Below are 22,019 nucleotides of genomic sequence, written 5' to 3' on the forward strand. Positions count from 1 at the left end.
TAAAAACTTTACCCAAGGGCACACTAAAATGTACAGTTTTGTCATATGAGTAAAGTTTAGCAAAATAGCCTAGAGAGGAGCTACCAATAAGGTAAGAGAAAAACCAAGATATTGTGGTATCTTGGAAATCATAGAAGGAAGTGCTCCAAGATTGAGAGATAGTCAACTTTTTCAGTGCTGTAGAGCAGTGGAGTGAGAGAAGGACATAGGATTGACCAATGGCTTCGGCAAAATAGAGGTTGTTGATGATTTTGATAATACCCTTTAACATAGTCAACTCTGTATAAAGACTTTTGGAGTTAAAATGACATTCTGGTTTGCCTCATTTTCTATCTCACTATTTTCCCAAACTCCAATTACGATAGAGATCTAAAATGTAAATAGTTTTAATATAACAAAATAAATATTTTTACGCCATGTGGGCTTAATGATTAGCCCTTCTTATACAGCTTGATTTAACATATTGTTGGGAGCAATTCTCCATAGGTCTCTTGGATTTCTGTACATCTTGTTAGCAGTGGAACTGACAGCCTTTGTTCTGGACTATCTTCCTAAGGATATTTGTATCGGGAACAGTCTCTGAAGATGAAGATAGTGTCTCCCTCTGGAGCAAAAAGCTGGTTTGTTCACTGTTGTATATAAATAAATATGTCTCCTTCTGGGGCAAAGGTCAGCCAGATTACTGTCCATTATAAAGGATTTGTTCCTTAAGGTCAGGATTCCTCTCCAACAATGTGACTCACTGCATGTATGGGTAACATTTGTCCCTTTTCAAATCTCCCTGTGGGAATTCGGGATTAGGCTTAAATGTTGATACTCTGATATTAGCTGATACAATGAGGAATAAGGTCCTTTGTCTTCCACCCAAGAGTCTCATGTCTTTTGTCAGCAACCATGAAACTGGGGCAGGCTAACTTGTTAGCTTGAAGTATGATAAAATTTCCAGCCCTTCACAGTACTTAATACATATATGTACCTCAGTGATCTAAGCTGAAGATAATGAAAACAATGATTTCTTTCCAGCTTTTAATATTTATCCCCAATAATTCTCTCATCACATAAAGTTTTTGCTCTATGGTAACTTATAAAAACTGTGCATTTTCAAGCCTTAACTAAATGATTTTGACTGCTGTTTCGACTAGAAAAAGAGCTGTTACTTGCAAACATTTGGTAAAATGAGGTATCCTGAACAGATATGGAGAGTATAATATAATAGGATATCTATAGCTCTCCACAGATTCTACCAAATTTTGGAGTTTATATTGTGGGAGATCAAAATTGGCCACCACAAAATATGTCTTTTTTAGCTTGGTTATTTTATCGATAGACTGGGAGGGTCCTTGCTAAGACAAAACATTTACATTTATAAGAGAAATCTCCATTTGTAAAGGTATCTCCCTCTCTGTACCAGGAAGAAGGCGGGATGACCTTATCTCTAGAAACTCTTATCAGCGCTGAAAGCAAGGACTTAAATCTGCATATTCTTCATTGCTGTGTTTTCTGGTGGTCTCCCAAGGCTGAGTCCCCCAACCCCAACATCCTCGTTTGTCTTTACCTAAATTTGTTTAGGAAGAGAACCTCCACCATTTTGTCGAGAAACTCAGTTTCCCTGGTTTCTCTCATATATACATGTTATAAAGCTTTGTTTGATTTTCTCCTACTAGTCAGTCTCATGTCCATTTAATTTGTAGCCCAGCCAGAAAAGACCCATAGTGGGTAGAGGTTAGTCTTCGTCCCCTTCAACATTCTACTTTTCTCTTGAACTAGAAAGAGAAATTAAATTATGATGTTTTGAAATTGACACATTATTTTCTGTGAAGAAGCAAAAAAAAGTGCTGCCATTCTGTTGTAACAAATATTGCTTCAATAATACATGATGATTTATTTTATCCTTTCTCACTCTCAGAAAAATAAATTATGAAGCTAGAAGAACCTCAGAGAGCATAATTTCTAACTCCTACTTCTGCATATGAAGAAACAAAAACTTCAGACATGCTAAGGAACTTGCTTTTGTTAGTTATAATACCACGATTGAATTTAGACTTCTGATTGTCAGGTTATTTTTCCTTCCACAGTGCTGTATATATTTGTTCCCTCTGTTCTCTGCTCCCTGTTAATCTCTTAATGCCAAGAAGGAGGAATGTTCTGAAAAACAATGTATACTGAAGACAGGAATAACATGGCAGGCAAGTGAGAGAAAAAGGGTGAAGTTTATAGCTGAGGCTCCCCAGTCTCCTATGGCCTGCTATTGCTAGCAAATTTTTTAAAAAAGAAACAACCCAAACTGGAATTTCATAATTCTTCCCACTTAAAAAAAATCCTATTTGTTAGGAATTCAGAGAAATTGTTATGAGCAAGTCATCAACAAATAAGAGCTGTTGGGCACAGTTACCACCATCATGACATCCATTTATTCCTTTAATTAGTCCCCCGGACTGATCAATTGAGAGAATAAATCAAATTTGTGATTATTTAGGATAAAAGCTTAGGTGCTTGATACATAAACACACACACACATATAATCTCTTCCTTTACAACATGTTTTTAGGCATATGTAGACACAGAATAAGAATACTTCTGCAACTAGAGATACAACAAGACTCTTTAACAGACTATGAATCAATTTAGATTCAGTCTAGTTTGTCTATATTTAATTGTTTCTGAAGAAAAGGTACAAATTTAAAATTTATACTTATCTCTTTAACGCAATAAGCATCTTTGTTTATTTAATGTTCCAAAGTTGATTATAATTCCTTTTTTGAATCCATTGAAAAGTGCACAAAGAAACTTCCATATCATTTTTTTCTTTTATGTCTAATCTTGTTTACAAACTCTGTGGAGCCAGCTTGACTTTAGGAATGATTGATTTCCATCTCTAACCAACCTTGAGTATTTTGTTTTGAAGCAACTCCAATGGGCTTCTGATTTTCCTCTAACTTCAGAGCTATAAAGCTATGCTATCTAATCAGAAACAGAAATAATATTAGCTAGCAAGTTCTTGATATTTGGCTGGTGGCTAGGAAGTTTATCCACTGCCAGCAAAACAGTGAGAACTATTTTTACTGACATCAGTCATTTCTATGTTTAAATGAGAAGCAACAGTGTGGAGAGTCTGAGCACAGCAGTTAACAGCTGTTGTGACTGAGACATTTTTTTTTTTAATAAGCATCAGCATTATATCCTCTTGCCAGTTAAGACCACTTCTGGTGTTTCCTAGGTTCCTAAGACATTTAAATATACTTGAATTTGTATAGTTAAGAAACCATTGGTAAATAGAAAAATTTCCTTATTTAAACCAACATGTACTTGAACTCATCCTGATTTGTATAAACAGCTGATCTTTTAAAAAATATGCAGAATAAATTCTCATGTTGCATCTAACAGAGATTGAGTATATTAACATGTTTACTCCTAAACTTGCCAATAGATGCCACTTATTATTTAATAAGTGGGATTCAATTTCACAGCACAGCTAAATTTAGATGCAGTGTCATTACTCATGAAGAGACAAACTGAAATGGATTTCTCATGAAGAGCTAGGCAGTTAAAGTAAGTCTCTGTAAGACCAGACATTATCCTTACATCTTAAAAGTTGTGACACAAAGCACAGTGTTCTGTCTTGTGGTCATTGTGTACTTAACTCAAAGTCTTGCTCATTCTGTCTTGTTGGTCTTCTAACGTCTCCTGCTTTCTTGATCGTATTTTGATGCCTCACTCCAAAATTGTCTTGCCAGCCTGTCATTTCTTCACTACCAAATATAAATAAAAATACCTTAATCATGTTCTTCCAGCTTTCTCTAGGGAAATCTTGGCCCATTGCTTCTGTTTTTATACCCTTACTCCCTTTTTAGCTGCTGTGGTTCACTCACGTTGGTTCTATGCCATTATAGTACCAGTAAACAAAATTGTACACAGCATTACTACTACGTGATTGCATGTATGTACTCATGTTTATATTTTAATCTTTCTTGATATTATGGGCCATTGTTATACTGAAGTCAACAAGGATTAATCTCTATTGTATTGTTAAATTATGGCCAATGAAATTTCTAAAATATTGATAAATGGTTAAATATATAGCACTTAAAGTATTGTTATTCACTTACGGAAATTTATGTAAGTGCTTTTTCAAAATTAAATAATCAAAGGAATTCTGAAATGGAGTTTTACGAAGTTACCTTAGCAAACTTGTTTACAATTTAGTAGGCTCTTTTAATAGATCATTTAACTGCTCCAGACAACGTGCTTTTAGACTTAGCTTGAATTATTTTCAATAAGCTAGAATATGAACATAATTCAAATTTACCTATTTTATTTAAATTTACCTACCAATATTAATTTCTTTTCAAGTTTGAAGCAAATTATTAAGTTACGATCCATACTTTACAAATATAGTCAGGCATTCCATATCTGTTACCTACCCTATTATAATTGGCTTTTTTCTCCTCAGTTCTTACCTAACAGTCTGTCTTAAAGACTGCTTTAAAATTAATTTTCTTAAATTACAGGTCTTGCATCATTATTCTGTTGGAAAACATTCAGTGAGTCCAATTTTCTCTCAGACAGAGGACAAAAGTCTTAGACACTCAAAACCTTCCATAATCTGAAGCCAACCTCTTTTTCAAACCTTATCCCCTTCTACAGTTTTTCATGGATTGTAATAGTTCACAGAACTAAACTGTAAGCTGTTTATTTAGGGTTATTTTTTTTTTTGTCAAAAATACATTGAAGCATTTTAATTAGAATTTACCTTATATAAATAGTAACATTTAGGGGCCAGCCCCATGGCTTAGCAGTTAGGTGCACGCGCTCCGCTGCTGGCGGCCCAGGTTTGGATCCCGGGCGCGCACCGACGCACCACTTCTCCGGCCATGCTGAGGCCGTGCCCCACATACAGCAACTAGAAGGATGTGCAGCTATGACATACAACTATCTACTGGGGCTTTGGGGGAAATAAATAAATAAATAAATAAATAAATAAATAAATAAATAAATAAAATTATTTAAAATAAATAAATAAATAGTAACATTTAAATTCTTTGATTGTTATGCATTTAAGCTGTCACATGCTCATTTTTCATCTCTTGATACATATTTTTGATCTCTCACTTTGAGATAACACTAACCATAGCAATGATAATGAACATACCACTGCATGTTTTCAAATTTGCAGGATGTCATCTAATGCATAGTCATTTTTTTATTTTCTGAAAACTCTGTGATGTAATTGGAACCACAGTTGGAACAATCATTAGTTTTCAAGTAAAGAAACTGAAGCTCAGAAAGTTGTCATTTCCTTGATATCACTTAAGTGGCAGAGTCAGAAATAGAAACTATATCTTTGATACTTAATCCAATGGGTTTTTTTTCATGCTAGCAAACTGCCTTAGTATCACATACATACTTTTCAGCAACATCACTATTATTATTACATAAAAAGACAGGTAAAGAATCAAAATATAAATAAACATTAAATATTATTAAGTAATAATTATATAATTAAATATATACAGATTTCCTCTGCCATCCGAAAACAGTGTTCCGCTGAATCCTTTCATAAGCCAAAATGGTGTAAAGTGAAGAAACGATTACCATTAATTTATGTGGGAAAAATTTTTAAGTATTTCCAGACCCCCAAAATAACCTACCAAATAACACATAAAACCTAAAATAACACTAACATATAGTAAAAGCAGGAATGCTATGATAAATACACAGCCTATATAAAGTAGAAATAATGTATGTACAGTGTAAGTTCACTTACCAAATTGAGACGACAACAAGCACCCTGGAAGGCTGAGAGTGGGTGGTGGTGATGATGATGTGTTAGGTGAGTCGTCCGAGCTTTTGGGCTGTGAGAGGTACCGGAGACTGGGGTGTAGGAGAGGGAGGACGAGGGTCATCTATGAACATCTCATCGCCATCTGGATCCATCAGGGCAGGCGTGTCACTAACATCTACACTTCTTCTATGTCTGCCTGCCTCAATGTCACCATCTAGACATGGCATGAAATTGCAAATATATTATGTTTTCATAATTTAGGAAACAGGATTTTTAGATATTACATATCACTGGGAAATTTTAAGATCATAGGGATTTAAGAGATACAAATGAATAATAAATAACCAAAAATGGATATAAACTTCAAGATTGCATGGTAATAGATGAGAACTTGATGACTTTTAATAATCTGTTGTTTTTAGGTAGCAGAACTTAATTACTTCTAAATAATTGAAGCTGAACACCTGCCAACGTATAAGCTGCTAAACTACCTGAGTTGAAATCCTGACCCCACCACTTACTGGCGTGGGATTTTGAGCAAATTACTAAACCTCTCTGTTTCTTAGTTTCTTTGTCTATAGAATTGAGATAATGATAGTTCCTACCCCGTAGGTTTGTTTTGAGGACTGGATGAGTTAATTCACATTACACACTCAAAATATTTTTTTGCACATTTAACAAGGTCATTGTGGACTCTGAACAGTGCCTGGTCCAATAACGTCAGCCATCAACATCATCATCGTGTTCATCAACAGAAACAATTAACAAGGAGCCTACGAAATTAGTACTTGTCATTTGAAAAGGAAGCCTACACCCAGGAGATTATACATTTTCCAACAACAGTTTCAGGTTAAAAATAAAAGAACTAAATGATATCTAGCTGCAAATGCTTAATCACGTTGATTTAAATAAATCTAATTTGGGGCTAAAATGGAGACACTCTGAAGAAAGCTAGTGAGTCTTTTTGATGCTCAGAAAGTGAATCTGGGATTTATCTTGAATTATAATCAATATAAACATTCTTCATAAGTGTATCGCCAGAGTTCTCTTCTGTGGTTATGCTTGAGTAACAGGCTTCATACGTTTAAAGTAACTACTGGTTTAATTTGTTAAATTAAATCTATTGGATCTATCTAAGTGATAAATAATTATAATAACTAAAACATAATGTAGTTTTAGCTTTTGGTTTGTTTTCAAATAAATCTCTTTAAAAATAAGTAGCAAAATGTTTGTCACAGTAAGGACACGGGAGAGCTATATTTGCAGTTAGTTGGCTCAAATCAAATCATCAAATCACCTGTATTTATAAATTATTTCAAAGTATAGGTATGACTATTTTCTTATAATGAAATTCTATGAAGATAAATAATGCTTCTGAATATAATAAATTGTCTTAATTTGATTAAATGAAGTGTTGTTTTGTAGAGATATTTTCATATGGAATTGTGGCTGTATTTTTCATTTCATCCTCTAGTGGCCTCATGCCAAAACTGCATTATCCCTTTTAGTCATTTCACAGTAGCCTCTACTCTCTTTGGTTAACAATTATTTTACAGTACAATGTTAAATGATTTAATGGCATCTCTAAATTCATGCATAGCAGTTTTTTAGTCTTTGCTAAAATACTACTCGTAGAGTCATAGAAAACAGATTTATTTTATTGTCTTAATGATGTTACTAGATTAAGAACTCAAGTCATGAGTTTGCCCTACACTTACTCTTTTCTAGTTAAGTGTTTTTGTTGAGTGTTTGATACCTTCAAAAGATGCTCTAAAGATGCTCATGGAAGGAAAAAGTAATCGACATTCTTTTGAATGTTCCTCATCTTTAAATCAATTTTAAAATCATAATAAAATGGTAAAAGATTATAAACTTGACAAAAGAAGGATAAACTCACACATTTTACTAATCTTATCTGAAAGTTTGAAATATATTTCAGTTTTCTACAAAATGGCTAAAGGATGAAAAAACACACTGCTTTTGTTTTAAATTCAGTCATTTATACCAAAATGATAGTTTATCTTTTAACAAAATTTGAAGTAAGCAAATGTGAAACAGTCTTACTAGAATTACATGGATTCCCAACAATGGCATCAAATATGTGTAAAAAGTGATTGTTTGTAAACAACCACCCAAATAACTTTTCATCAAGACCTGTTAACAAGAAAATCAGTCTGTGGGAGATTGTATTTTTTATTTTATTTTATTTTATTTTTTTGGTGAGGAAGATTGGCCCTGAGCTAACATCTGTTGCCAATCCTCCTCTTTTTGCTAGAGGAAGATTGTTTCTGAGCTAACATCTGTGCCAATCTTCCTCTATTTTGTATGTGGGACACCACCACAGCATTGCTTGATGAGCAGTGTATAGGTCTGCATCTGGAACCTGAACCCACGAACCCTGGGCTGCCAAAGTGGAGCATGTGAACTTAACCACTATACCACTGGGCCAGCCCCTGGAGATTTTTTATTTTGCAAATAACACTCTCTCCTCCCTAAATATTTTATGGGGAGTTTCAGAATTCAATTATTTATTATTTGATAGCAACATTGATGATATTTTTAGGTCACATTATATTTTACATGTTTTTAATTAAACCCAATAACACTAAAGTTTGCCCTACCTTTAATTATTAGATGGTAAGGGATAGGTTTGAATTTTTATGATTTTCTCATGTCATTTGTTTGCTATTCTGATTGAAGAGAAATTAAATATTGCCTACATGTTGTACGGTTACCACACTGATGATAATACTTGGTAACTGAATTTTTTGAAGCAAATTTAATCATATAGAAGACTGTGTATGTTATTCCATCTTTGCTCATGTGCTCTTGGCACAGAATCAAGATAGGAAGAGAAAAATAGGCAGTTTTAGAAATTAGCTGGAGTTTCATTAATTTGACTCATCTAATGAGTCAAAAACAGACAAGACCTTTGCCCTCAGGAATCTTCCAGTCTTCTAAGAAGGTATAAAATAATCCTATAAATAAATATATGATTATAAATATCTGCAGTGAAGGAAAATTGAGGATATAATGAAGATGAGAACCGGAGTATGTAATTTAGATTTGGGCAGGTAGGTAAGTCTTTGCTGAGAAAATAATATTTAAGCTGAAACCTGAAAGATAATTAAGAGTCAGCTAGATGAAAAGTGGAGAACAAGCTTTCCAGCATCAGAACTGTGTGCTTAAAAGCTCTAAGGTGGAAAATAGCTAGAAAGTGAATTATCAAGTTACATTTACAATTATTCCTTACACTACAAAACTATACTTATATTCTCTTCATTTTCTTTTTGGCATTTTTTAATATATGGACACTCCCACATTATTGTATAATTTATTTGCAATATCTGTGCAAATTTGGTACCTCAGTAGATAAAAATTATGATCAGTGTATATCTATGTATATGTACGTATATGTGTAAAAATATATACATATAGTAGGCATGGCTAACTTTACTGTTAAAAGGATTTCATCAAGTTTTCTATTCCTTAAGAAAACAATGAGTGCTACTGACCTGTTTAGCATGCAACATATTTAAAAAGATCTCAGCAGGACGTTATTTCTTATAGGTTACACTTGTTGGAGAGCATTAACCAGGACTTGTCTCTGTTGGTGGTTTTTGTTTGTTGTTTACTTTCGTTTTTGCCTCTACTCACTATTCAAAGTACAAGAAACTAATCATTCAGTAAAATGTAAAGAAATGCCCACATCTCTATTACCTCGCTACAGTAATGGTCTCAGCAACAATTTTTCAGTTCGTAAAACTTGAACTATAAGGCCGGATAACTTCCCAAGAAAGCAAGCCACCATCTCCGAATCTTAGGGGTGGCATGCTCAAAATTTCATATGAAGAGATGATTGCTCAATGATCAGCCCACCTCTTTAAAAAGAAAAAAAAAAAGGAGTTAAAATGCAAACCAGAGCTAATTATCTGAAGTTTTTTATGCAATAAGTAAAAACACTATAAGGGTAAGACCCATGTCCTGGTCTTATTTTACACTTCTTGTTACAGCTTAATTTTTATTTATTTATTTATTTATGTATGTATGTATTTATTTATTTATTTATTTATTTATTTTTAAACTTTTTGTTTATTGCAGTAACATTAGTTTATAACATTGTAAAAATTTCAGGTGTACATCCTTGTACTTCTATTTCTGCATAGATAACATCATGTTCACCACCAAAATACTAATTACAACCCATCACCACACACATGTACCGAATTATCCCTTTCACCCTCCTCCCTCCCCCCTTCCCCGCTGGTAACCACCAATCCAATCTCTGTCCCAATGTGTTTGTTTATTGTTGTTATTATCTACTACTTAATGAAGGAAATCATATGGTATTTGACCTTCTCTCTCTGACTTATTTCACTTTGCATTATACCCTCAATGTCCATCCATGTTGTCACAAAAGGCTGGATTTCATCGTTTCTTATGGCTGAGTAGTATTCCATTGTGTATATATACCACAGCTTCTTTATCCATTCGTCCCTTGATGGGCACTTAGGTTGCTTCCAAGTCTTGGCTATTGTGAATAACGCTGCAATGAACACAGCCGTGCATGTACCTTTACAAATTGGTGTTTTCAAGTTATTTGGATAAATACCCAACAGTGGAATAGCTGGATCATATGGTAGTTCTATCCTTGATTTTTTGAGGAATCTCCATACTGTTTTCCATAGTGGCTGTACCAGTTTGCACTCCCACCAGCAGTGTATGAGAGTTCCCTTCTCTCCACATCCTCTCCAACACATGTTGTTTCCTGTCTTGTTAATTATAGCCATTCTGATGGGCGTGAGGTGATATCTCATTGTAGTTTTGATTTGCATTTCCCTGATAGTTAGTGATTTTGAACATCTTTTCATGTGTCTATTGGCCATCTGTATATCTTCTTTGGAGAAATGTCTGTTCAGGTCTTTTGCCCATTTTTTAATTGGGTTGGTAGTTTTTTTGTTGTTGAGATGCATGAGTTCTTTATATATTTTGGAGATTAAGCCCTTATCAGAAGTATGGTTTGCAAATATCTTCTCCCAATTGTTAGGTTGTCTTTTCGTTTTGTTGATGGTTTCCTTTGCTGTGCAGAAGCTTTTTAGTTTGATGTAGTCCCATTGGTTTATTTTTTCTATTGTTTCTCTTGCCCGGTCAGACGTGGTATTTGAAAAGATGTTGCTAAGACCGATGTCGAAGAGCGTACTGCCTATGTTTTCTTCTAGAAGTTTCACAGTTTCAGGTCTTACATTCAAGTCTTTAATCCATTTGGAGTTAATTTTTGTGTATGGTGTAAGGCAAGGGTCCACTTTCATTTTTTTGCATGTGGCTATCCAGTTTTCCCAACACCATTTGTTGAAGAGACTTTCTTTTCTCCATTGTAGGTTCTTGGCTCCTTTGTCAAAGATTAGCTGTCCATAGATGTGTGGGTTTATTTCTGGGCTTTCGATTCTATTCCATTGATCTGTGTGTCTGTTTTTGTGCCAGTACCATGCTGTTTTGCTTACTATAGCTTTGTGGTATATTTTGAAATCAGGGAGTGTGATACCTCCAGCTTTGTTCTTTTTTCTCAGGATTCCTTTAGCTATTCGGGGTCTTTTCTTGTTCCATATAAATTTTAGGATTCTTTGTTCTATTCCTGTGAAAAATGTTGTTGGAACTTTGATAGGGATTGCATTGAATCTATAGATGGCTTTAGGAAGTATGGACATCTTAACTATGTTAATTCTTCCAATCCAAGAGCACGGAATATCTTTCCATTTCTTTGTGTCTTCTTCAATTTCTTTCAGAAATGTTTTATAGTTTTTGGTGTACAGATCTTTCACCTCTTTAGTTAAGTTTATTCCTAGATATTTTATTCTTTTTGTTGCCATTGTAAATGGGATAGTATTCTTAATTTCTCTTTCTGCTACTTCGTTGTTAGTGTACAGAAATGCAACTGATTTTTGTATGTTGATTTTGTATCCTGCAACTTTACCATATTCGTTTATTACTTCTAAAAGTTTTCTGGTGGATTCTTTAGGGTTTTCTATATATAAAATCATGTCATCTGCAAATAGTGACAGTTTCACTTCTTCCTTTCCAATTTGGATCCCTTTTATTTCTTTTTCTTGCCTGATTGCTCTGGCTAGGACTTCCAGTACTATGTTAAATAGGAGTGGTGACAGTGGGCATCCTTGTCTGGTTCCTGTTCTTAGAGGGATAGGTTTCAGTTTTTCACCATTGAGGATGATATTAGCTGTGGGTTTGCCATATACGGTCTTTATTATGTTGAGGTACTTTCCTTCTATACCCATTTTATTCAGAGTTTTTATCATAAATGGATGCTGTATCTTGTCAAATGCTTTCTCTGCATCTATTGAGATGATCATGTGATTTTTATTCTTCATTTTATTAATGTGGTGTATTACATTGATTGATTTGCGAATGTTAAACCATCCCTGCATACCTGGAATAAATCCCACTTGATCATGGTGTATAATCTTTTTAACGTATTGTTGTATGTGATTTGCTAGTATTTTGTTGAGGATTTTTGCATCCATGTTCATCAGTGATATTGGCCTGTAATTTTCTTTTTTTGTGTTGTTCTTGTCTGGTTTTGGTATCAGGGTAATGTCAGCTTCGTAGAATGAGTTAGGGAGCTTCCCCCCCTCCTCAATTTTTTGGAAGAGTTTGAGAAGGATAGGTATTAAGTCTTCTTTGAATGTTTGGTAGAATTCACCAGGGAAGCCGTCTGGTCCTGGACTTTTATTTTTGGGGAGGTTTGTGATTACTGTTGCGATCTCCTTACTGGTGATTGGTCTATTCAAATTCTCTACTTCTTCTTGATCCAGTTTTGGAAGGTTGTATGATTCTAAGAATTTATCCATTTCTTCCAGATTGTTGAATTGGTTGGCATATAGCTTTTGATAGTATTCTCTCATAATCTTTTGTATTTCTGAGGTGTCTGTTGTAACCTCTCATCTTTCATTTCTGATTTTACTTATTTGTGCCTTCTCTCTTTTTTTCTTGGTGAGTCTAGCTAAAGGTTTGTCAATTTGGTTGATCTTTTCAAAGAACCAGCTCCTGGTTTTATTAATTTTTTCTATTGTTTTTTTGGTCTCTATTTCATTTATTTCTGCTCTGATTTTTATTATTTCCCTTCTTCTACTGATTTTGGGCTTTGTTTGTTCTGCTTTTTCCAGTTCCTTTAGGTGCATTGTTAGATTGTTTATTTGAGATTTTTCTTGTTTGTTGAGATAGGCCTGTATCGCTATAAACTTCCCTCTTAGAACCGCTTTTGCTGTATCCCATAAATTCTGGCATATAGTATTTTCATTTTCATTTGTCTCCAGGTATTTTTTGATTTCTTCTTTGATTTCTTCGTTAACCCAGTCGTTGTTCAGTAGCATTTTGTTTAATCTCCAAGTATTTGTGGTTTTTCTGATTTTCTTCCTATAGTTGATTTCTAGTTTCATACTATTGTGGTCAGAAAAGATGGTTGGTATTATTTCAATCTTCTTAAATTTATGGAGACTTGTTTTGTGGCCTAATATGTGATCAATCCTGGAGAACATTCCATGTGCATTTGAAAAGAACGTGTATTCTTCGGTTTTTGGATGGAATGCTCTGTATATATCTACTAAGTCCATCTGTTCTAGTGTGTCGTTTAAGGCCAATGTTTCCTTATTGATCTTCTTTTTGGATGATCTATCCGTTGGTGTAAGTGGAGTGTTAAATTGCCCTACTATTATTGTGTTACTGTCTATTTCTGTTTTTATGTCTGTTAATAATTGCTTTATATATTTAGGTGCACCTACATTGGGTGCGTAGATATTTACAAGTGTTATATCCTCTTGTTGGATTGTTCCCTTGATCATTATGTAATGCTCTTCTTTGTCTCTTTTTACAGTTTTTGTTTTAAAGTCTACTTTGTCTGATATGAGTACTGCCACCCCAGCTTTCTTTTCATTGCCATTTGCATGGAGTATCTTTTTCCATCCCTTCACTTTCAGTTTGTGAGTGTCTTTAGGTCTGAAGTGTGTCTCTTGTATGCAGCATAGATATGGGTCTTGTTTTTTAATCCAGTCAGCCACCCTATGCCTTTTAATTGGAGCATTTAGTCCATTGACGTTTAAAGTACCTATTGATAAGTATGTACTTACTGCCATTTTTTTTTTCTCAGTGTTTTAGTAGTCCTTCTCTGTTCCTTACTTCTTCTATACAGAATTGATGGTCACTTTAGTTTGACCTCTGTCTGAAAGCTGTACTCTTTAACTCCCCTCCTCCCTCCTTTTATGTTTTTGATATCACATCTAACCTCTTTTTTGTGCATTTGTATCCATTACGTTCTTATCATGGAAATAGATAATTTTTCCTATTTGTGGTCTTGTCTTTTCCCCTTAAATCAGTCCCTTTAACATTTCTTGTAGCACTGGTTTCTTGGTGACAAATTCCTTTAATTTTTGCTTGTCTGGGAAAATTTTGATCTCTCCTTCCATTTTGAATGATAACCTTGCTGGGTAGAGTACTCTTGGCTGTAAGTTTTTTCCTTTTAGCACTTTAAATATATTGTGCCATTCTCTTCTAGCCTGTAAGGTTTCTGCTGAGAAGTCAGCTGGTAGACTTATGGGGTTTCCTTTGTATGTAACTTGACATTCTCTTGTGGCTTTTAGGATTCTCTCTTTATCTTTAATTCTGGACATTTTGATTATGATGTGTCTTGGTGTGGGCCTCTTTGGGTTTATCTTGTTTGGGGTTCTCTGTGCTTCCTGTACCTGGATGTCTGTTTCCTTCCTTCCTTACGTTAGGGAAGTTTTCATCTATTATTTCTTGAAATAGATTCTCTGCCCCTTTGTCTCGCTCTTCTCCTTCCGGGACACCTATAACACGGATGTTAGTGCATTTGATGTTGTCCCAGAGGTCCCTTAGACTGTCCGCACTCTTTTTAATTCTTTTCTCTTTTACCTGTTCACCTTGGGTAATTTCTTCTAGTCTTTCGTCCAGCTCACAGATCTGTTCTTCTGTATCCTCTACTCTGCTTTTGAGTCCCTCTAGTGAATTTTTCATTTCCAGTATTGTATTCTTCATTTCTGATTGGTTCTTTTTTATATCTTCCATTTCTTTGTTGACATTCTCACTGAGTTCATCTATTCTTCTCCCCAGATCAGTGAGCATCCTTAACACTCTTAGTTTGAACTCTCTGTTGGGTAGGTTGCTCATTTCTGTTTCACTTAGTTCCTTTTCTGGGGTTTTGTCCTGTTCCCTTACTTGGAATGTATTCCTTTGCCTCCTCATTTTGCCTCTTTCCCTGTGCTTGTGTCTATGTATTAGGTAGGTCAGCTACGTCTCCTGCTCTTGGATAGGTGACCTTATGTAAGTGATGCCCTGGGAGGCTTGCAGTGTGCTTCCCTCAGTTTTCAATGTTCCAGGGGTGACCCCTAGGTGGGCTACGTGTGCCCTTCTGTTGTGGCCTGTTTGCTCTCCCTGTAGGTGCCCAGGGAGGCCGAGTTATGCTCCTGGCCAGCTGTTGTAATGCTCAGCTGCTTGTAGTTGTTGTGGGCCCTTCAGTCTCTTTATCAGGTGTGGGGAGCCCCAGCACAGTTGGCTGCAAGTTCTAATACCACATTTGTGTTGCAGTATTTCTTTTAAGTGAGTAGGCCTCCAGCGTGGCAGGTTGTTAGGCTCAGGGCCTTACAATTGCTGTAAGCCTCTAGCCTATTAGGTCTCTTGTCAGCTCTCTAAGGATTGCAGCTGGGTGGGGCTGGCCTCAGGAACAGAAGCACCCAATTGTTTCAGGCTTTGGAAGGTGGGGCAAACCCCCTATGTGGGTCTTTGAGAAGCACAAGTCTTCTGGAGCTGACAAGCCCTGCCACCCACAGGTCCACACACACAGTCAACACAGTCCTGCCCCGTGTGAGCGCCCCGACCTCCCGACGCGGACCCAGTCTCTCCACGGCGGGAGCCCCACACACTCTGCCACCGCCCCACACTCTCCACCCGCTCCTTGTACACACCCTGCCCTGCTCAAGTCGGCTCAGTTGCCAGGCTGCAGAGAATCCAGTCACCAATCTATGCAGGCCCACAAGTTGTCTGAGGGCTTGTTGTTGGGTGGGGCCAGTCTCTAGGGTGGGCTGCCTGCCCTGGCTGACCTGGATTAAATCGGTGCTCTAGCGGGTGGGGCAGACCTGGGCTAGCCGGCCTCAGGGAGAACTCCAATGGCGTCTGTGTCAGCACGCCCACACCAGGCCACAACAATGGCTGCCGCCAATGTCCCAGTCCCTGGGGAGGTCTCACCCCTCACCGAGATGCACTCAGGGCCTATTAGGTGAGTCTCTTGTCACCAAAGCACTGTGCACCTTTCTTTCTGGTGATTTTAGGATGCTTTCTGAAATGGGTGAGTTTGCACGCGGGCCCTTTAAGAGCCAGTTTTAGTTTCTTTGTGAACCGGGTTTTGTGGGGGTACTCCCCAATGCTTTAGTAGCAGGCAAAGTCAGATATTATGCCGCTGGTCTCGATTGTGCTGGGTCCACAAAATGCCCACAGCGGGGGCGCTCCCGGCTCAGGACCCGGCGCCTCCAGGGAGGGTGCGTACCTGTGAGCTGCTCCCGGCGGCCGTGAAGCTGGTGGCTTGTGAAGGCGGCGTTTTTCCTCTCCAGAAGGGAGTCTCTGCCTCTTCTACTCAGTTAGGATTGTCCGTTGTTGCAGGAGTTCCTCTTATCCAGTTTTCAGTTCTGTCTCAGGGGTAATTTTTCCACGAGTAGTTGTAAATTGGCTGTGTCCACGGGAGGAGGTGAGTTCTGAGTCTGCTTACGCCGCCATCTTGACTCCGCCTCTATAGCTTAATTTTTAATGATGCCTACTTTGACTCTCAAAAGTGTCCCAGTTTAAGATAATGATTTATATTGTTACTTTGCCTATATGACATTTGTGGGTCCAAAGTATAACCCATTAACAACAGCTTGTCATGGTAAAACCTAACCATTATTAGAAGTTGCCTGGTACAAGTCACTATCTTTAGTGGCAAGCCATAGAAATTCTGTTGAAATCTTAAGGAAAAATTAATTCTCTTGGAGGCATATGAAGAGAAAACTGAAGATTCAGCATCGCACGCAGTGCACAGGAGTAGAACAGCTCCTGGAGGCTTGGTAACAGAGACTAATGAACCACCTTGTTAGGGTGCAACAAATTGGGATATTTTGCCTCAGAGTTTCATTGTTTGTGGCATTCTGCTAAGATTTCAGTTCCAAGGACAGGGAATCTGACTCATCTTGGGTCACGTGTCCCTCTCAAGGGTAGGGGAGGTCAGGGCAATTTCATTGGCGGTTCTGCCAAACCTCTTATAATGAGGAAAGCAAAACTGGAGTGAATTAAAAGCAAAGAACGCTGGGCAGGAAAACTCCAAATGTGCACCTCGTACTCTTGGGTAGTACCGAGGAATCATCTCAGGGGATGTTTCCACTTGAATCCAGTCTTAAGATTGATGCAGATACTGATATCATCACTTTTAACCGTTTTAAATTTCTACGTCAATTTGCTTTTGCAAAATCTCCTCTCAGGTCATAGAAAAGAGGCCTGTAATGAACAACTGCTGTTTTCAGGTAAACAAGATCATCACTTCTTAGGTTTTTTTGTACATTCCAGCTGCAAGTCCCTCCAGCTCCTCCATGCGAACTACTGCCACAGCATGGCCACCGACAGACGAGTGGTGTGGTTCCGTGCGGGAACCGAACCTGGGCTGCTGAAGTGGAGAGCGCTGAATCCTAACCACTAGGCCATCAGGGCTGGCTCGGTTCATCACTTTTTAATTGATCCAGATCTTAAGTTTATGTTTTGATTTATGGATGTAGTGACTTAGGAACCAAATGAAAATATTAATACAATGTCTGAGATCCATACTTCTCAATCTGGCATTTAATATCCTCCACAACCAAACCTAATCTTATTTTTACCGCTCTATCACACATATTCAAATATCCTGGGAAATATGTCTACTTCCCAATTCTGAACACGTGCAGTGTTTGCTTGATCCTTTGCCTTTGTTGAAACTACTCTTCTCCTTATCCTAGTCATCTGTGACATATCCTTCAAAGGCCAACTCAACTTATACTTACCGAGAACAACTTTATCTTGCTGTCTCAGGTCAGAGATATTTATCTTATGCTATAACTCTGCCTGGCAATTGCACTGTCTTGCATAAATTATATTTCATGTGAATATGTCTTATACTTTCCACAATATCATAAATTTCTTAAGAGGCAGAAATTATTTCTCATAATTTTTTATTTCCATAGCACTATGCCTTGACATTTGTTGATTAAACACTAGTCTAAGTCTCAAGTAGCAATGATCAATGTCTACAGATAAACCTAAATAATCGCTATGCTCTCTGCTTTGTCTTTTTTTTTTGCTCTCTGCTTTTTAAATATATATATTCAAAATAACTTTCCTACCATCTTTAATAAATTCATTTGAGAAAGTCTCTATACCTTTTAAATAACATTGGGATCTTAGCCAGTCAGGCCAATTAGCTCATATCTGTTTACAGATTCAGAATGAGTACACTCCTCTTGCATGACTCTTGTTGATGTAACTCAATGTCCTTTTATGACCTGAAAACCAGAGTGATGGTAATTTATAAAATGACTAGTCCTGTGAATCCATGCATTTGAATCGTTTAATTAATTTCAATGTTTGCATTAAACATAATGCAAAAGAATGCATTCCTTTAGTTCCTTTATATTAAATAAGCTCTGTATACTGCTCCCAAATTTCCTACAATATATTGAGTTGCTGACAAATCATCAAGCTTTTGGCTGGTTTTATATAAATCTTTGAAAGAGCTTGGAAAAAATCCAAAAGCAACATACAATTCTCTTATTAAAAACATCTATTGCTGCCCAAAATTTATTCATATAACTATAGTCATGGTATCTTCACATTCTAGAATTTTTTGCTGAAAGATGGTACTATATTTGATAATTACAGTTTCCTTTCTGTCCCCTGTAATGGAGTTGTCTAGTGCCTTTATTCTATGTACACATACATAGCTCAAAGATTTAATTAAGCTGGCTTTTTTTATATAGCTCACAACTTGTCCTCTGCTCTTAATTGGTGATTCTAAACTTTTAAAGTAGTAACTTTAAAATGACATTGAAAATCTATAATTTTTTTTATCACTAGCTACTACTGTTTGTTTACCAACGCTAGTCCCATACCTTCAAGAATTTTTCAGTTGAAGTTTTGAAGTCTATAATTTTTCCTTCTAAATTAAGATTTACAGATTCTTTGAAGCTGTATGCGCTTATTTGAACATCTAGTCTAACCAGTCACTTCATATAAGTATAGTTCTTTGTGATTTGACATATACACATGAAACTGTTTAAAACTGTGGTATTGTCAGGTCAAGAGTGCACCCAATTCTCTAAATTTAAGTGACAATGTAGTTATTGGAAAGCATAGTGTTCATTGAATTTTCTAAAAAAGCAAACACATATGCTTCAGAAGTCCAAGGCATGGTAATGTGCAGAAATGTGACCAGGATCACACTGTAACTACCCCAGTATTTATTAAGTGTAAATATTGATATATCATATTGTGGAAAGTTCCTACATCTGCCAAAGTGTTATAAACTGCATTTATTTTATTTTCATGATCAACAACTTGTCAAATATATTGTCTTGCTTCTGAGGGAAAAAGCATCATAATATCAAAAGTAAATGTGACTCTCCAACCATGATAGCATCCTTACTAACCCACTCACAGGATGCCCGAGTGATATTTGCTCTCCTTTCATAAAATCTCTCTGCACACATCTCTGTGTCTGAGCTTTGGTATCCAGAGTTTTTATTGGGGTTTCCTTATAGGCATGGTTGATTGAATCATTGGCCACATGATTGCACTCAATTTCTAGACTCCTTTCCTCCGTAGGGGTCAGGCTGATATGCAGCTCAAAGCCCCAATCCTTTAACCACACAGTTGGTCTTTCTGGCCTGGATAGCCACCATTTGGAGTCATCTTGGTAGCTTCAACTATGCAGTGGCCTACTATAAGTCACCTGGTTAGCATAAATTATCTGAGCCCATCATGAGAACAAAGACATATCTATCACTTAGGAAATTCTGAGGATTTAGAGGCTACCTTCCAAGAACCAGAGACCAAGGCCAGCCAAATTTTTGTGATATATTACCCTAGCCCAAATCACCATTATCGCTTGCCTGGACTATTGCAATAGACACCTAACTGGTATCACTCTTATCCTTTTAATTTCCTACAGCCCATTCTCCACACATCAGCTAAAGTGTTCCTTTCAAAACTTCAGTTGAATCATGTAATTCCTCTGCCTCAAACCCTCCAATGGCTGTTCAGTTTACTCAGAGTACAAATTAAGGTTTTACCACGGTAAATGTGGTCCTACATGGTCTGGTCCATGGCCACCCATCTGAACTCATCTCCCAGCAATCTCCTCATCCTTTTCTCTTTTCTAGCGATGACAATTTCCTAGCTACTACTCAAAGTTACTACACAGTCTTAGAAAAAATTGTTGCAGTCATTCCCATGGCTTTCTCCCTTACTTCATCTTTAGCATTTCTGTCACCTATGGCATAGTTATTTGCATGTTGCTCAGAAAAACTCCATTGGGTAATGCAGAGTTTGAATATTACAGTGCTTCAACTGAGATTATAAAGTATAAGCAAATAATCAAGTTTAAAGTATTAGACTCGACATATTTTAATAAATGGACTTATGGGAAAATTTGGCTTTCCAACTGAGACGTCTACTAGTTTCTTTAACTGACAATATTGAATGTGTCAGATTAAGAAAAAACAATCTGAAAATATTTTTTCACCAATTAATGAATACTTAAATGGCTAAAGACTCATTTATTGACTAAGATAATGAATTATTGAACATAGTAATTTATCTTTGAAATAAAATTATTCCACTCTTCCTCATTCCAACTTCTGGATTGGATTAACTATTAGTGTCATGAGAAGGTAAAGTGAAACATTTAAAATAGGGGTTGGCAAACTTTTTCTTTAAAGGTGCAGATAAATATTTTCAATGTTGTGTGCCATCAAGTTTCTGTCACAACTACTCAACTCTGCCATTGTGCTGCAACAGTAGCCATAGACAACATGTTAATAAATAAGTGTGACTGTGATCCAATACAACTTTGCTTACCAAAAGAGGCAGTGGGTGAGATGTGGCCTATGAGTCACAGGCAAAAGAAAAAAGGATATTATGGTAACTGCTTATTTGTGTCAAGCAGAATTTTTTCAGTACAATGCTAAAAAAAAAAACTACTAAAATAAATTGGATGCACACAAGACTTCCATTAAATAGTCTCGCTGTCCTCACTGATAAAATTTATAATAAATAAAAGTTATAAATTTGAATATAAAAATAAATTTATATTTGGACTTCCACTTCCAGGAAGATGAGTAGATGTATTTTTTTCATATTCTTCCCACTAATTACAAGTAAAAATCTTGGACATTATATATAAAACAAAAATAACAGGACTCAAAGGTGGAAAGAAGGAGGCAGACAAGCTAAAGATCTTGGGATCAAAGAAAAGAATATGATGTTAAATTCCCTAGCTTTTCTTTCTGCCTCATATATCCCAGACTGGATGCTGGAAAAGTGGCAACCTGGAAATACAAATAGGGGCAGACAAAAATAACCCCAAGAAAAGCCTGTTTTCTCCAGCCGAACGACCAGAAATGGGCAGCTTAGCCAGAGAGAAACATTTTAAACAATAAACAACTGCTCTACTCCAGCCAAATACCGGAAAAAGAACTGTAGCTTCAATTCTACCCCTCACATCAGCAAAGACTGAGGAAAGGTTATCTCTAGGCTGTCCCAACCCATCTTCCTGGGTGGTACCAGAGAAGGTCAAGTTGGGAGCTGGGACTTGCAGTCCCCACTAGGCAGTAGTGAGTGTCCCTTTCCCACAGTGGGGAACATGGCCTTCCACTACCACCTGCAGTTACTGGGCATCCCTTCCCCTCCCCACTGGTGTGATGTCAGAGGAAGACTAATGAAGAATCAAGACTTTCCCCAACACCCAGTGATAATGAGGTCACTCCTTATGCCCTGATGTCACTGGAGGTCAGAACTCTTGTCCCTACTCAGCAGACAGGAAGCACTCCTAACTCTCCCAGCCAGCATGCTATCAGCAGAAACCTAGAGGGGAGCCGGAATTCCACTCCCACCCAGCAGAAAGAGACCCTCTCCAGTCTCAGAGGAGGCTGAGTGGGAA

General features: G+C 36.8%; 1 long non-coding RNA gene across 1 annotated transcript; it reads left to right on the plus strand.

Moving 5' to 3' along the window:
• The first annotated feature begins 15,960 nt into the window (after positions 1 to 15,960).
• On the plus strand, positions 15,961 to 17,644 carry LOC131421733 (uncharacterized). Its single transcript, XR_009223943.1, has 2 exons — positions 15,961 to 16,082; positions 17,399 to 17,644. It is a non-coding gene; the product is annotated as an uncharacterized LOC131421733 (long non-coding RNA).
• The last annotated feature ends 4,375 nt before the right edge of the window (positions 17,645 to 22,019 follow it).

The sequence above is a fragment of the Diceros bicornis genome, chromosome 3, assembly GCF_020826845.1.
Source record: "Diceros bicornis minor isolate mBicDic1 chromosome 3, mDicBic1.mat.cur, whole genome shotgun sequence".
In the NCBI taxonomy this organism is placed as follows: domain Eukaryota; kingdom Metazoa; phylum Chordata; class Mammalia; order Perissodactyla; family Rhinocerotidae; genus Diceros; species Diceros bicornis.